This window comes from Amblyomma maculatum, chromosome 6, assembly GCF_055883805.1.
Source record: "Amblyomma maculatum isolate TAMU_Amacu chromosome 6, ASM5588380v1, whole genome shotgun sequence".
In the NCBI taxonomy this organism is placed as follows: Eukaryota; Metazoa; Arthropoda; class Arachnida; order Ixodida; family Ixodidae; genus Amblyomma; species Amblyomma maculatum.
This window is the reverse complement of record NC_139349.1, coordinates 183,485,157-183,502,927: the sequence shown is the minus strand read 5'-3', so window position 1 is coordinate 183,502,927 and position 17,771 is coordinate 183,485,157.

Genomic DNA, 17,771 nt, shown 5'->3' with positions numbered 1-17,771 from the left:
CTAGCCCAACAACGTGGTCTCTTAAGTTATTGACGTGCTTTTCGATTTCGGACACATCCCGTTCGACCTCCTCGAGCATTCTTCCTTGCTCTCTTAAGTTATTGACGTGCTTTACGATTTCGGACACATCCTGTTCGACCTCCTCGAGCATTCTTCCTGGCTTAAGTAAGCCCGGTAACGTGAGGAAATGAAGCATGGCATACTTTCAAAGGCGAGACGACGTTGTGGCGAGAATGATTTGGTTCTTGACTTCAGAGTCGACGTTTTCGAAGTTATAGTGGCGAGAAAGCTGCCGGAGGCGCGCGTAGAAGGCGTCCAGTTACTCACCAACGTTTTGCTAAGTTTGACGAAATTTACAGATAGTAAATGTTGAGTTCACTCGCGGCGCAAAACATGCATTCAGTTTCGCTCGAGCGGCATCGTATTCTGGCGTCGATGTACTTTGCGTAGTTTGGGTCGCGCTTGTAGCTGTCGCACCTTGCGCAGCACTCTCGGGGAGCGAGCGATATATGTCGTAGACTTCTTCACCGACATAGTGCAGGAGGAGCACTTTTTTGCGTGCATCTGCCAAGATATCGCAAGCTAAAAGAAAGTTTTCGAACCTTTCTATCCACTTCGTCCATTTGTGACCAATATTGTTGTCGTCGGTAGAGCGCAGGTTAAAACTTGGCAAGGCAGCGAGCACATGTGCCATGGCTACGATTGCCGGTAGCCGCTTGTTGCTGATGAGTGATTGAACGGACTGACTCTTGATGTATTCACATGAGATAATCGAGCACTTCTGACACCATCTTATTGTTCCCGGAGACTGTGATGGGGTCCGATTGATTAGATTGGGCGAGACACTGATGAAGCCAGCCTGTTAGTTAAGCTGCCATGTTTTATTCCATAGGGGCCAACAGAGTGGTAACATTCGGCTAGATGCCGATTGCAAACACTACAGTCTTGAACCGTGGTTTAACTTGAGAGTCTAGATTGTTGAAGCAGGACAGCTCGATCCTATATTGAAATGGGTCGCACTTCATGTTAAATAAATGCGGCGCGCGATAACTGTAAATTAGCATCTTTCGCAGTATCTGCATTCCGCGTTCGGTAGCTGCCCGTACGGTTCATTCATTGTGTGTTTGTGTGCACAGTTACCATTGCGATTATAAAATATAATTGAAGATACATGTATCGTGAAAGATATAACAGATACATCTTCACTGCGGAAGTGGAGCGCAGTCCTTTGCAGTTACCCCGTTACCCCGGCCGCTAGTGCTGTTTCCAACTGCTGCCGCTATGTCAAACGGATAGTATACGGTTTGCTGGTGAGGTCAAACATACCACAAATAGCACCAAGGTGTCGAATAGCTTTCACAACCACCGCGAAACAGCACTTTTACACTGCCGCACCGCAGCATCAACCCGCACAGCACAGCCCAAGATGGCGTCAAGAGGAGCCGGAGCGGACGTTCCCAGTTTGGCTCATACGAAGCACCACCATCAAACTAAGATGGCTGCACCCAGGCATCGAAACTAAAAAGGTCTATAGCATGCAGTACCTAAAACAGTAAATGCTGCACAACTTCATTTGCAGACAAAGCACCTATATCTTGACAAAGTGGTGGCAGAGTTGGATGATCGATTTAAAGCTCTTTCTCAAAGATGAGTTGGGGTGGTGGGAGGTTGCGGTTGCATTGGCACCGCACCGAAACTGGCACAACGCCTGCAGCGTCCTCAACGCCGCAACTGTTACCACCGCGAAAGAGGTTGCCATCGCGTTCGCCCTGACTGACCCCTCCACCAAAGTAGTCGTTAGCGATTCCCAACAGGCAATTCGTAACTTCGATGCAGGTCGTATATCCCGACAGGCGCACACTATCCTCCGATCTCTCCCCTTACCGTCTACACCTCGTCTTCTCATATGGGCCCCAGCTCATGAGGCGCTCAGCGGGAACGCACAGGCGCATGCTCTAGCCCGAGAACTCAGCTACCGGGCGGAGCACCCTCCTCAGCCTGCCGCTTCCTCTGACACTCCCCACGGCACTCATTCACGCCTTGTTACATACACGGACATCCTCCAGCATTATCGGCTCGAACGGTGTCTATACCCCCCTGCACACCGGGAACTATCCCGGCGCGAGGCCGTCAATTGGCGCAAAATACAAACAGAAACCTTTCCCAACCCATGGCTATATAGCAAAATTTTCCCAAATCTTATTGCACCTAGCTGCAAACACTGCTCACAACCGGCCACATTCATTCACATAGAGTGGACATGTATACGACACAACGCAGACAATACAGCTACAAGGGATGCGTGGGAGTCCCTCCTGCGTACCACCGAGCTCGCCCAACAGCGCCAGCTCATTTTGCGCGCATTGGAGGCCGCAGAGTCCCAAGGGATCCCTGCTGACCTTCTCTAAGCAGTTCAACCAGTATTTTGGCTGGTTCCTCTTCTTTGGGAGTAAATAAAGAGTTTATCATCATCATCATCAAAGATGAGTGTGGCCACAGTGTGTAACGCTATTGAGCACAAACTCGTAAAATCAAATGAGCTCAGAATATCAGTAGACAGGCCCCAGAATTTAAAAAAAAGAGTATGGTAGGGGAATGTGTCTGAGGTTCGGGGTTTTCATTGCAGGAAGAAAATAAAAGGGCTGATGCTAAACTGCCCTGGTAGATTTTATGCCGAGCTCTGCATTAAATCAAAAGCGATTTTAGAAGCCGCAGAACATATCTTGTCCTCTTGAAGCGAAGAGATTTCTTTATTCTACTGAGGAACCTCTCAAGCCTTAAAGTATGTATTCCGAAGCTTAAATCCATCTACGAAAAGCTGTCTGATAGACCACATTTCATCGAAATTCCTTGGCTGAGGAGACACCTCAAATTAAAGTGGCAAGCATTGGACTCAAAGAGGCCAACAGTTGGGCAGCATTGGAGTTCCCCGGATTGAGATTTTCTAGAGCCTCTCCCCAGCCTGCAGCTATTCCTAATATAGTGGTGTCTGTTGTATCCTGTGAGAGGGGGAGGTTGCATCCTGTGAGGAGGAGGACCTATGACGCTTTCAGATCTTGCATTATCATCTCTCGAAGGTGAGCTGGCAGAAAACATTGATTCTGATGAACCGAGTAGCAGCTTTGAAGCCTTAAAGACCGGAAAATGAAAATTTTGGCATTTTGGGTTGTAGTGATTCCCACTTTTTTACACAAGCGATTTCTTTATTGATTAATGAATCGATCGAGGCGTATGCTTATTTCGTTTCTGCAGCAGACTTAATTATGCGCTCGTCCCTCTGCAAACTGTTTTTTACAACGTAGTCGTTCAAGGCCTTAATTATGACTGCTTGTTTGTTTTTGTAACTTCAGTTCTTTTCTGTGTGTTCGAGTTGTCCTTTCGCTCTTAGCATGCTTACATCTCAAATGGCATTTCTATGCCATATTTGCATGTAAACGCTAAGTCTAACATTCTAGCTGGTTCATATTTACTTTATTCTTTGTCACTGTGGCCGATGTAAGTGCAGTTGTCTTGTGCGTGTTCAAAGCTTTCAACAGTCCTTATGAAGAGTTTGTGGAAGCATAAAAAATATGAACTGCAATACAGCACATTGGCCAGTTCTCGAGGTTTTTGCTGGCACTGCGCTATGCTTGACGTAAACGAAATATTTCACAATGGCACCATGTTATAATCCTGGTCGCATTTGCCAATTTGCCACTTTTTAGTTACTGTGCGTGTTACCAATCATTTCTACATGCTCAAAGTTTGCAATTCTTGTGGTTTTAAATGCACTTTTATTTGTGTGGTCCCAATCTAGACATTCATCTGTCAAAAATCTCTATTTCGTTCTTCACAAATGCGCCTTTCTCAAGAAAAGAAAAAATATAGCATGCCCCTCGTAATATAGCTTATTATCAGTTGTGGGGTATGCTTGTTAGGTTGAAGTCTTAAAAAGAAATTAAGGAAAAAAATGCCTCGGCTTGCACCATATTGTGCGATATGAAAATCAAACTTTTCCCATCGAAGAAAGCCTTGAGGACAAAGTAGGTGATGGTATTGCGCTCAGGTGTGTGGGGTGCCCCGCGTTACTGCGCCGCATTTCGCAGACCTACGCCATTGGGGTTAGAAATGGAGGGCTTTACAGAGGAACGAATACAACCTGTCATGAAGACTGGAAATGCCTTATCTGCACTTGTGCCCTCGTTTTTGTGTTCTTTCTGAGTTTAAACCATCAACAAGGCTCGCATGCACCGGGTACCTTATATTGATCCCAATTGGGGATCCATTGTTATCCAACTGGTATGAACTGGAAGTTTGTTCCTTCAACCAGTTACACCAGTTAGGATTTTCGCCTGGGTTGTTTCAAAGTAATTTAGAAATGTTGTCAGTGTTGTTCAAGTTACTGCCTATGAAGCAACACAATTTTACAAAAAAACAATGGTTGTGAGCAGCCTCATGAATTTATTTTTTCATTTTGAAAATGTTTCAAGCTACAATAATTGCCATGTCGCTTTGCATAAAAGAAGCTATAGCTTTCTTGCAGGAATGGTTTTAGAGTGTGCTAAAGAAAGAAAGATGGAATTGTGACATATGGCCTATGCATGATGTTTTTGTGCCGCACATGAAGTGAAAAATTATCTCTGATAGTTAACGGCTTTGCAATCAGTGGATTAGTTATGCAGTGTTGCATGACAGACCACCGAAGGACCGATACATCCTACAAACGACTAAAAATGAGAAAACATGACGATGAAGCTGAAGGCCCATGATCTGCCAGGAAACAATGGGGTGGCTCTGAGAAGGACTTTTATATTGGCAGTAGTAAGGATGGCAGTCCTCTGCTTTGTGGCTCTTCACTTCGCAGTAACAACACTGGTGTATACTGCACTAAAAGCTACTGTAGTTTTGCCCATGCTGTCAGTTATTCTGAGAGCTGCGGCGGTGAGCATCAGCCAGTGCTCTAAGTTTCAAGTGTTCATTTGTAAAAGATGTGTTCTAGATCCTGCTAAAGAGTCTTGTATTATCCAATTGGGTTTCCAGAAATTACGCTTTCTCTAGAAGCCCTCATTCCATTTAGGCATCTTTTCATTATTTCCAATTAGAATTTTCAGTCCTAATTGAATTTCCATAATCAAATGTCTTCCAGTTTCCAGATGACCTCCCAGCTGGAATAAGTACTTAGACCCAACTGCATAGTTTTAACTCTCTGTAAACAAGCAATTTATTTTTATTATGGGCTGCTAAGTTATGGTCATCTTACAGGTTAGAATTGTTATTCCTAATGAACATCCAACCTGAATGGACAATTGTTATGCATGGTGAAACTGGAATTCAAACTACATTTCAATGATGCATTGTGTGTGTGCTGGCTAAGATGTTAAAGGAAGCTGGTACATTTCGCTCCCTAGTAAAAATACACCCAAACATGTTAGATTTCAATAGGATTTGCAGTTAAAAATTTTGCAATTAATTTCAAAGTCCAATCTGGAGTCAATGATTTCAATTCGAGCATATTAGATAGTCTTGAGAGCTAAATTAAATGTTTCAGAAAGCAACTCATGCACTTAGGTCCTGGATCCATTTACAAAGGAGCAGCAGACGTTAGCTGCAGAGTAAGATAAAAAAAGTTACACATTATTTTTAAAAAGTGCAAGAATTAGAGACCATGTGTCTAGAAGATCTATTAATGCGAAACTATTACTTCGCTATGTTCACAGATTTCTGTCCGCAGACCGCGTCCGCACACCGCATCCGCAGAACGTGTCTGCAAAATCATGTCCGCAGCAGTTGTGAGTAATTGAGAAGTGGCAGAGGTTAATGAGTGGTGTCAATCGATGGAGGGTGACGTAATGTTGAAGCAGCATCCGTTCTTTTGCATTGCTCCAATGCAGATTCTGCAGCGCTCTTTAACTTTTGTAACATTTCTGATTTTACAACCCTAAAAAGTATTCATAGCTGTTTTAAGAATTTCAGGAATACCTGTTTAAGTTCATTCAGTGAGACCATTAGATCTTGTTTTATTGATTGCAGGTTACACCAAGTGTGAAAGTGCGGGAGAGACCAGAGGTCGGAGTTTTGAGTTAAAAACGGAGTGGCTCTAAATTGCAGCAGTGCCATCGAGTAAAGAAAGCTTTTACTGTCCTGCCAAGAAAAATAGGAAACATGCAACAAATGGCACTCATAGTTAAAGATAATTATACTGTATTCTGCAAGGGGGCGTCATGTCATGAACCGGCGGTCAATATCGGTTATGTATGAAACACACATTTAATTTACTGAGAATTATCATTTTATTGATATTTGCTCTTGTGGTGCTTGCCCACATAAAACTGCAATACCTTATTTGTGGGGACTTGCATAATTAAAGGCAAGGACAATACCACATCAAAGTAAAGATCACGCATTGAAGAAATCTTTTTTTTTATTTGCAGTGTTGTTTATATGAATTTCCTATCTCAAATGAAAAACATTCACACTAAGATTTATGCGAGTTTCTACAAGGTCACTATTTTTATTATAGATCGGTAGCCATCTCTTACATCATTTTCTTATTTCAGACTCAAAACAAAATAGTTTTTCTGTGTTTATTTCTTCATGAAATTGGACCAGGAAAACGATTTTTCAAGTAAATAATTTCAATGTAAAACAGTCTCATTGAGATCAAAGCCAGTAATAAACACACCATTATCAGCATACATAATGAGCTGAACACTGTTGTCAATATGAATTATGTCATTTATGTACAAATTCAGCAAACGTGTGCCTAATACTCTTCATTGAGGTACTAAACAAAATATATGAAGGATGATTTGTTTTTGTTATTGTTCACCTGATTCCTTGAATGGGACTTGATTCAATTATTTCCAATACCTTTTCGAGTGCTGGTCATTCAAAAAATTATCTCTACGAACGTGTGCTCCATGCTCGAGCAGATTTCATAGAGTTCCCCGATAGAATATTAAGCTTTTATATTAGCATTGCATGACATGTTAATTAGATGTGAAGCATGTTTGTTTGATGTTCACAAATGCATGCCATTTCCTTAATTTCGACTCCCTTAATTGTACAAAATGTTGGCACAGAGCTGAACTGTTGTCATTTAATTGGACTCCAAATTGTTGACTGGAGGCCAATATCCAAGTTGGAAATGGTCATTTCCGATTTTGATTTGGCCTCAACTGTTTTGTTAAACTTGGAACAAAGCCATACTGCCGCGGTGCAATCCATCGCTACGTACGTGGCTCGCCTAGAGCAGCTCTTTAGACACAGGGACCTATGACAATTTTTATTTAAGAAACAGCCAACAAAAGTGAACTGAAAACATGGCAACCGCTCACACCATACATGGTTACTATACAAAGGCACACTGCACTTGAACCTTGTCTAGGACGCCTAGCGCGTCTGATGCTTTCGTAAAAGAAAAAGAAAAAAAAAAAGAAAAACACGGCGTTGCACATGGCATCGAATCCAGGTCCGTATACTTCTGCCTTTTCCCGTGCTCTCGAGTTAAGTAATCCTTGGATGGTGACTATAACCTTCGAAATGTGATGCATTTATAAAAAAAATACACAGCGGCACAAAGCCGCGGTGTATATTGTAGCCTATCGCGAGGCCTAAAGTTTGTCGTCACTGCAGCACTGGAGAGAACGACGCTGGCCACGTGCTAGCTATGGAATGCACGAGGTAAGTGAGAATTAAGCAGTACAGTACTTTATGAAGCAAAATTCAAGACGATTATGCAGTTGCATATAAAATGTCGATACTTCCATTAACATCGCTGAACAAAGCCGCACCACACTGAGAATACTCTAGCTGTTAACCCTGTTGTATGGACTTAGCGTTCGTCGCGGCAGCAGAGTGACGCTTGCCACGTGTTCTGCAGCTGCTGCACGAAGACTCGGAAGAATGCGAGAGGGAAGCAGGTAATAAGCACTGTAGCACTTTATTAAATCAAATTTGACACGATTACGCATGCGTGTATTTACGTATAGCCTGGTAAAGCGCGCAAGTTATTTTGGTGGCCGCGGCGATTGATACGAAGCCACGTGCAACATAGAGAGGGAAGAGGAGTACGGGCTGCAGGAAGCATTAGGGCGGCCCTGAAAAGGGCCGTTTGGATGCGCAGCAACGTGATGGCGTGGCGAACACAACGCCCTGCACTCGTCCGTGGCCCGTCAACAGTGGTGCACTACGTCGTACACAGTGCCTGCTGCCCTGGATGCTGTAGCGATGCTTCCACTGTAGACATTTACGAGGGTTGCGGCGATGATCTTGGAGAGCTGATCGATGCCGCGATCCCTGACATAGGCTGCTGCGTACAAAGAAAATCCTCGTCCTCTTCGCAGCATACAGGAAACGGTGCTGTAAAAGAGTAGAAAAAAGTTGCATTATGAACATAGCGATTTGATGAATGCGCAACATATTACAAAACCTTCGACAAAGAAATCTGCGTTCTTGTACCTCAATCAGGGTTGAGAATGCGCACGGCAGACGTGCGCCTCAGCATAGCAGTCAGGCAGCGGTTAGTTGCCGACGGCGGATGTTTCGTGGAAGTCTCCATAGCCGTGGCCGATTTTTTTTTTTTTTTTTTTGAACACGAGGAGCGTCCATGCCACGAGCTGCTGCTGCACGAGGTCCTGGAAGCACGTGGGGAGAGACAAGCGACACAGCACTTATAAATAAGCAAAATGCGAGACAATTTTGCGCAATTTATACTTACCTTGACGGTGCTTGCGATCTCCCGCAGGTCGTCGCCATTATCAACGTCATTCCGCCCAACGTACAACTCGGATTGGCGTGCCGAAAGCGCATTCTCGTAAACGCGCAGAACCGCCATCGTCGAGCACCTCGGTGACCGAACGCGCCGCAGCAACGCAGCAGCGAGATCCACGAACCGAATGCCGGAATCGCGCGCGTTTCCAGAGCAGGCGGGCACCTAGCGATTCCCTAGAGCCTCTAGGGACAAAAAAAAAACAAGCAAACCAGTTTTAAACTACGTCACGTCCGGTTAAGCATCGAGCCAGACGCAAAAAACGTCATGCCAGGCCGCGGCGTGTCCACCAATCAGCGTTTCCAGCCGAGCTAACCGCGGACACTCGGCGAAAACTGGCCCCAGGAAATGACGCGCGACAATGTTGCGCTGCCGCCGATTGATGGATGGCGGCACCAGCGTGGACATGCGCGGACGCGCGCGCAACGGCACTCGCTGCAGCGGTAGCCCGCCGGAGCATACGACAGAAAGTTGTCGAAGAGAGCGAGCGGTTTTACGCTCGTGCCTCGCCGCGCTTGTGCGGCACAGACCGCATATTTTAACGCGGTAGCGTTACGGAGCTCGTGTCGCAGAAAAGCCGGTGTCGTCGGCGGCGTTGGCCGTGAGCGATAAATCCCGGCATGCACTTCATAAATAAAAAGCAACTTTCAAGATGGGCTGGGTGGGAATCGAACCAGGGTCTCCGGAGTGTGAGACGGAGACGCTACCACTCAGCCACGAGTTCTTTTTCTTTTTTTCTTCATTGCCTGACTTCAGCACAATACACAAAACCACTTACAGGGCACAATGAGCATTCATTAATACAACAATCATCCACGTGGGTTGTGGCGTCGTCTTGCTAAAATTCTCTTAGGGTCACTAATGGCTCCAATCTTCCGAGCCACTCGGGAGCTTGAGGAGCAAGTTTCTGAATTTCAATATATCTATTCATGGATTCCCGAAAATAGATCCGTGCTGGCCGTGCGTCAGGATCGCAATGGTATCCTGCCATTCTCGAGCGCCAAATACAGTGGAGGGCCATTAGCATAATAAGGTCAAATGGCACCCCATCCTCATTCTCTGCTGGCAAGTACCTAATACCATGCGAGTCTAATGGAAATTCCTTTTTTAAAGTCCTTTGTAAAATGTCCCAAAAGTACACCCCTTCCCAACAATGCAGGAAAACGTGGTCTATAGTTTCTGGCTGTTTCGATGCTTGAAAGAGGTACAAAAGCGCTTCTAGTGAATGCGGTGTTGCCTTAGAAACGTGCCGTAGAACGTTATACTGCGGTGTATATCGGTAATTATGAGCATGTTACTTACAGAAGTCGCAGTTACACGAATACCGAAGTACGTTTCCGCTACATTTCTTCTGCGCTCTGCGCACATGCAACCCATCTTGCGGCAAACACAGAAGAACCCCTCCTCACAATGTGCGGCGCTGCCCCGACACGTGGCACGCCACCTGACGTTTCGCCGTGCACCCTCACGGGTTGTAGAATCAAGCGTCTTTCCTTTCTTTAGATCACTATCTTCGCTTACCCGCTTCTTCCCTTCGGGCCGCGCGGGTACCGGTGCGAGGATGCCCCAATACCCTTGCGTTTAATAAGTTTTCTCGACGAGGGGCAATAACGCTATCGCGTTCCACTCTTGAAGGCGAAGCTTAAGCGTCCTCCAAATTTTTTTATCTCTCGTGGGCTGCTACGCGGAACAACTGTGGTTTGGAACGACGGCAAGGTGAGCAACGTTTTTTACTGAACTACGCTGCATTTCAAGCAGTTTACGCTTACCAACGCAGCTCGTGAACAGGCGCGCCGAATGTTCAGGCGCAGTTCGTGACGCTCCTGCCGTTTCCAACCGCGGCGAGGTTTAATATGTTGTGTTCCTGCGAAACTGAGCTGCATTTCGAACAGTTTATCTCAGCACACTGGACAAAGTGGCATGTGAAGGCACCAAGGCACGCCGTTGCGCCAACATGGCCTATTAGCCGGCCGGTGCGGCCAGGCCTACGCGGTTTGCCGAACGGCTAGTTTTCCTAAGTGTCACGTTTAACAGGGCGACGGTAAGGCGAGCAATGTTGCATTCTTGACTTTCTTGTCAAACTGCGCAGTATTTCAGACAGTTTAGCTCAGTACGGCGACGACTGCGCTTCACAAAGTCGCGCGTGAAGGGCAAGATAACAGGCATGACAAGGCGTGCTGGCCGCAGTGACGTGCCATGGCGTGAGGCGGTTTTTTTATTTTAATTTTTTTCATTTTTATTGCCTTTATTTTCATAAACATACAATTTATGGGGGATTTAAGGAAAAAGTTGCACACGGCAACTTGGCGGGCCTTAAACCCAGTCTGAGGGCAGCGGCAGCGGACACAGCACTGATTCAGGAAAAACAAAAGAAACAATACATAATAAAAAAAAAATAAGAAATAAGAGGTTTTGCGAGGTGTCGCGTTTAACAGGGCAACCAGTGAGAAATGTTTCATTCTTGTCGATAACTGCGAGGCATTTCGGGCAATTTAGCTCAGCACGGCGGTCTGCGCTTCACAAAGTCGCGTATGAAGGGCAAGCCAACGTGGCGTACTCGCTGGCCGCGGTGAGGCCAGGCCGCGGTTTTGCCAACCGCTAGTTTTGCGTGCTGTCGCGTTGCATTTAACGGGACAACGTTAAAGTGAGAACTGTTTTATTACGCTCCAAGCTTCATTGCTTCAGCTGTTCAGTGCCCTTGAGGAATATTGTTAGTTTAGTGGCTGTTATTTCACTCACTGTAGAAATGCATTTTCAGACAGGTTCGCTTAGCCTGCATTTCCTGTCCTCTACGTTGCAAAGTAGCTTTTGTATCAATTTTACAAATGACAGCTTTTCTGTTCTGGAGCATAACTACTGTTCACCAAGTCTTCAGTACGCACCCACATGCACAGATGTGTGCGCGGTGCAGTGACCTTACATTTCATTGCAGCCTTCTGCATCATGTTCATTCTTTTTCCAACAGCACTGCATGGACCCACGGGCTGCAGCCGAAGCACGGCAGATGCGACGAGTGAACGGTGTGGCCTTCCCCCAATCGTCAGTACTCCTCTCTGCCCTGAACAATACAAGTTACCCTTGCTAAGGTAGCCGCGACTGGGACTGTGTAGTTTATGTATAATGCCTGTTTTGTTACATATCATTTGCCATAATTCGGAAATTTGCCATAATTCTCTATTTTGTCTCTACCTATGTGCTGTTTCTCGCTTTGTGTATTTTTATTTTTCTGTATTTTGCACATCGCCTAATGTGTGCCAAGTTTTGTCAATGCATCCGTCTACATCTGTTGCGTCTCTTGTGTGTTTTATATGCAGCAAAATAAATGTTCATTTCACAAAGCACTTGGCGTCTTTTCTGCAATACTGTTTTGCAAAGGCAGTGGCGCAGCTTCGTTGATTGCTAGTTTAGAGAACTGGGAATCTATTTTTCATGTTGTTATGCATGCTGAAAATAAATAGAAACGCTAATAGACCATACCATGTAAAACCAAAATAATGCGCCAAAAGGGCAGGGAAGGAGGAGGAGGAGGTAAACTTTATTTGAAGAAGAGGTTGTAGGCGCGGGGTGGGTTGACGTTCCCGTCCCCGCGGTGGGCTCCTCTTCTAGGCCGGACGCCAGGTGGCCGACCGACGATGTCGTTCGGCGACCTCTTCAGCCCGCTCCGTGACTCGGAGTTGAACCTCCGGGTCGGAGCTGAGCAGCGCGGCCTCCTACTGAGATTGGGTAGAGAGCTGCAAACTCTGTGATGGCTTGTCTTGATTACATGAGTATAGGATGTGTGGTGTCTCTGCCTTTTGATGTCCACAGAGAGAACAGACAGGGCTGAACTGCTCTGGGAACCATATGGAGTACATGTACGGATTAAAGAAAGTGTCTGTTTGAAGCTGCCGCCAGGTGACTTGTTGTGTTTTACTTAGAGATCGATGTGGTTCTGGGAAGATTTGTCTTTCTTTCTTGAAGGGGGTAGTAATTTCTTTGTAGGTTGTCATCCGCTCCCTGGCCAACCTGAGCTCAGGGCAGCGCACCTCCCGGTTAACTACGAATCCTCGGGCAAATTGGTGCGCTGCCTCGTTCCCAGGATGGTCCGAATGGGCAGGGACCCAGATCAATGTGATAAGGCGGGTATGGGAGATTTTTTGTAAGATTTTGATGGCTGCGGAGTGGGCCCTTCCTTTTGCAAAATTTCGAATTGCGGTTTTAGAGTCGCTAAGGATGTATTTGGCAGTGGTGGAGGTAGTGGCTCAAGCTATGGCAGCCTCTTCGGCCTCCTCCGGAAATTTTGTTTTATTGATTGTCGCCGATGCGAGGGGAGAACCTCGATGATCGACAACTGCCAGGGAAAAGGCATCTCTGTCCGCATGTTCTGCCACGTCCACGTGCGCCGTGTCTTTCTGTGCTGAAAATCTTTCGTGTAATTTTTGTGCCCTAGCTACGGTGGCTAGAATGGCCACCGTAGAATTCTAGCCACCGTACCCTAGCCCTTCTGCTGTCCGTATCGTATTCTGGATGGATGTTTTTAGGCAGAGGACGGACAATTAATTGCTCGCGCACATGTCTTGGAATCGGCAAAGTGTGGGCCCGGCTCCCTTCATATTGTATTCCTGCCTTTTTTAGGATGAAACGTCCCGTTTCAGTGCTTGATAATCGTTCGTATTGTGCGGTGAGGTGTGCTTCCATCATTTCCGCTAAGGTGTTATGAATTCCTAACTTTAGTAGTGTTTCATTTGGGATATGACGAGGGAGGTTAAGCGCAATTTTATAGGACTGCCTAATTAGTGAATCCAGGTCGTCTCTTTCTCTAACTGTGAGGGTGACGTATGGTGTAGAGTAGATAACTCTGCTAAGAACGAAGGCTTCTACTAGTTTCCTGGTCTCAGCTTCTTTAACTCCTCCACGCCTATTCGCGATTCGTCTGAGGAGGAGGGAAATTTGGTTGACGGTGTTTTTCAGTTTCTTAATTAGTGTGTCGTTTTTTTGGTTTGACTGTATGAGCATTCCCAAGATTCTTAGTGTTTCCACTTCTTGGATGGCTGCACCTTCCGCGTAGATTTTGATCGCAGGCGCTTTATTCTTTCTTTGACGCTTTGGGTGTAGAATGAGTAATTCAGATTTCTGGGGGGAACACGCGAGTCCCGCTGCTTGCGCCTCCTCTACGACTACGTCTACCGCTTGTTGTAGCGTATCTTGTATCGTGCCAATACTCCCCTTGGTGGTCCAAAGGGTGATATCGTCCGCGTACAAAAAGTGTTCTAGGTCTGGGATTCTTGCGAGTTCGTGTGCCATTTTGATTAGGGTTATACTGAATAAAAAGGGGGAGAGGACCGATCCTTGCGGAGTTCCTCTATCTCCTAAAGTGAAGGTGTCGGATTTGATAGTGCCAATTTGAATTTTAGCCGTCCTATCGGAGAGGAAGTCCTTGATGTAGTTAAACGTTCTTGCGCCTACATTCAGCAGTGAAAGAGATTCTAGGATTGCTTTGTGTTTAACATTATCAAAGGCTTTGGTTAAATCTAGGGCTAGGATTGCCCTGGTACTCATTTCTTGCTCATGAGATAGAACTTTGTTTGCTAGTCTTAGCATCGTATCTTGGGTTGATAAATGTGGTCTAAAGCCGACCATATTGTTTGGATATAAATTCTCTTTTTGCATGTGGGACTGGAGTCTGTCTAGTATGACGTGCTCTATCAGTTTTCCTATGCAAGAAGTCAGCGAAATAGGTCTGAGGTTTTCGAGCGCGAGCTTTTTGCCAGGTTTTGGGATGAATTTAACGATGGCATGTTTCCAAGACGCTGGGAGTTTTCCCTCCCTCCAACACTCGTTCGCAAAGTCAGCGAGGGCTGTGATAGAAGCGTCGTCTAGATTTCTGAGTGTCTTATTGTTAATGCCGTCCTCTCCTGGGGCGGATGTTGTACGTACCTTAAAGAGGGCTGCTCTTATTTCCGCCATTGTTATGTCAGCATCCAGGATGGAGTTACGCTCTCCTTTATAATCGGGCAGGGACTTCGTCTCACGGGTTGTGCAGAAGTATTTCTGCGCAGCGCGTGCTAGCATTCAAATCGCGCGCCTTTTTCAGCAAGACCGGAAGCAGTTGCCGCCGGCCGCTTGGTGCGCTACAGTCAAATGGGCCGCTGGGCCCTATGGGTACAGTGCTCTAGAAGTCCGAGCCGGGGAACAATAGAGGAGCGAGGTCGCCGCCGCGATGAAAGCGCGCGTGACACCCAGGGGGCGCTGCCAGTAACAGGTGTGCCAAGGGGTGCGGTGCGCCGAGCCGAGCCAAGGTCAATGTACAACTGGTCGCGCAACTCGGAAGAAAACGCGTGCAGCTGCCTACTGCCAGCGGCATCAACTCGATGATGAGGGCTCCTGCGAACTGTGAGGCAAATTACTAACGCACAGAAAATAAGATCTGCCAGAACTCCAAAGAACTAGAAAGTAAACATAATATTCGCGCTCAGGAATGAATGCAGTTTTTCTTTCTTGCGTAAGAAAAAACGTGTCACGTTTTTAATAATATTTTAACTTGTTTCTAACGGCCTCTCTCGGCCACTTATTATCCGCTGCGTAGTTGCCCAAAGCTCAGATAAGCTTTTTTTCATCCGCGTAATGGGTGTGTCGTCGGCTGCGGTTCAACGTTCATCGTTGCGTGCTGCGTACAGAGTGGGTTATCTGTAACAAACAGTCAGTATTTCATTCTGCTGGTTTTGGTAGAGCTTTACTGCAAGGCGAAGACTGTCTGTGCTCGATGAGAAACTGATTGCCGCTGCATGTGCGCATTTCCGGACGATGGGACAATGCTGCGTTACAGCTCGGCGGCTCGGCTCGGCCTCCCAGGCACGTCGCAAAAGTGGTGGCTTGTTTTACGGATACACGTCTGCATGAGCGGCGTATCGCTGCATGTTTTAATTGAGCGGTGAAGGTGAGATTTTATTGCCCCCAAGAAGCGTGTCGCATTGCTCAAAGCCTTCCGTTCCGCTCCCCTTGCTGCGTGTTTTGCTTACTGCGTCGTATTACCGCACCAACGTTCGCTGAACGTGCTTTAGCTGTTATTACAGTGATGTTCCTATTGTCAATGGGATCTTTCTCATGAACATGTTAAATGCTTAAGTTGTAAATTTGTAACCTCACATTGACTCCTTTCAGTGGCAAATGAAGCGCGAGTAAAATATGGGAATCATGAACAGGGCAAGATTTATTGGAGCGAAGCTATATCGTAGATATTTTCACTTCTCAGACGCATTAACTTCTAAATACTAGCAATCCCAATTTGAATTGCTTACCTAAGCTCTTACAGGTTGGCGTTCTAGCGCTAGCGTTAGTTATTCCGTTCGTTTGTTTTTGTTCTTTGACGCTGATATGTATACTTTGTTAGCAAGATCTTTTACCCTTTTATAATCTCACCGCGTCTCGTTTGGAGACCTACGCTCAGGTCATTTTGTTATCACGAGGATTTCATGAAGACCGTGACGAATGAGCGGTGGTCGCTCTCCTACACTTAGATTTCATTGTCGTGAAGCGTCTATGTAAGTAATCGTGAATTAATAAAGCCTGGCTTTCTGTGCAGCGCAGCTTCACTCATTTATGCCCTTAGTGAAATGCCTCAAGCCATGTTGTTCTGTCCATGTGCTTGCCGAATTCACTTGAAGGCCCTTGTTCACAAACGTGCCCGAAGAAATAAGCCCCAGAATGCGTTTACATGACGCGCGACGAAAGGCTAGGCTAACGACGACGGAGGCAGAACGATGCTATGATAAGGTGGTTAGATGCCGTAACATTTCAGTTAACGTAAAACTTGACAGTAGAAATCAAATCCATGTCAAGTAAAGTTGGCTGAACAGTTACGGTGTCCATTTTTCTGCCTTATCCGAGCATCGTTCTGCCTCCGTCGTTGTTGGCCTTGTTTTTCGTTCATAAGTTAAAAGACAATCAAATTCCCCGCCAAAAGTACATCACTGTGACGTCACAAGCAACGTCACGTGTTTGTTGTGCCACACAGTTCGCAGGGGGCGCTGGGAAACTAAAGCCTCGCTCAGAGTCGACACGCAGGCTTCTATGGGAGTTACGCTACCATTTGTTCTTCTACCATGGCCGAGCTCCATTCGCTTGCAAATACGAGCGCAGACCGTCTTCGCGCTTTTATTTGAGGAATTCGTGTTTCGTTGTTCTGCATGTTCTTCGCCGTTTGTTGCGCTTTCTTGGTGTGTTGTTGAAACCTCGTCTGTGCTCTCCACTTGGAACATCTAAGCAATGCGTGCACGACGACGGAAAGACGACGCGACACAAGGGACAGTGCCGGGCTGCAACAGCGGTTACAGCTTGTGCAAGGAAGTTCCTCTCTCTTCCGTGTATCCATCGACGCCGATCGCTGTGATTTGATCACAGAACATCAAGAAAGCAGACAGAGGGCTGAAAGAAGCAAACGTTGTGTGCGAGCGCCATTTTGAACAAGTTTTAATTCAGCGCACGTATAAAACAATCAGCGGTGAACTAGAGTAGAGGCCGGTCACATATACTTACTGATGACGCCGTTCCAACCATATTTCCGGACGCACCAAAATATGTTTCAAAGTCGCTGCCAAAGAAAATGAAAGTCGGGAACATCTGTGAACAGACAATTCATGCAGCGAAGCGGAGACGGTGTTTACAAGCTAGCTCATGAAGAGCAGCCGACATCTGACGGCGACAGTCCCGAGGAGCCCAACAGGGGAGATTCTGCCAAGGAAAACGAATGTGCCGTCTTTACCAAAAGTAACTAGGCTGCATGTTTTGCTTCTCACTTGTATTAAAATCCAATGAGGATTTCCACTTTATCAAAAACTAGTTAAGAAGTGAGGACAGGTGCTCCTTTACATTTGAGATTTAGAGCTTCAGAAGTTTAGTATGAATCCACTACTACATGGCTGAAAGGCAGATCCTGCAGCCTGGTTACCAAAACACCCGAAATGGAAACACGAGATGCACTCATAACACACGCGAAGTGCGACCTAAGTGTATTTAGCTCGTCTAATAGCGCGCACCGCACCAA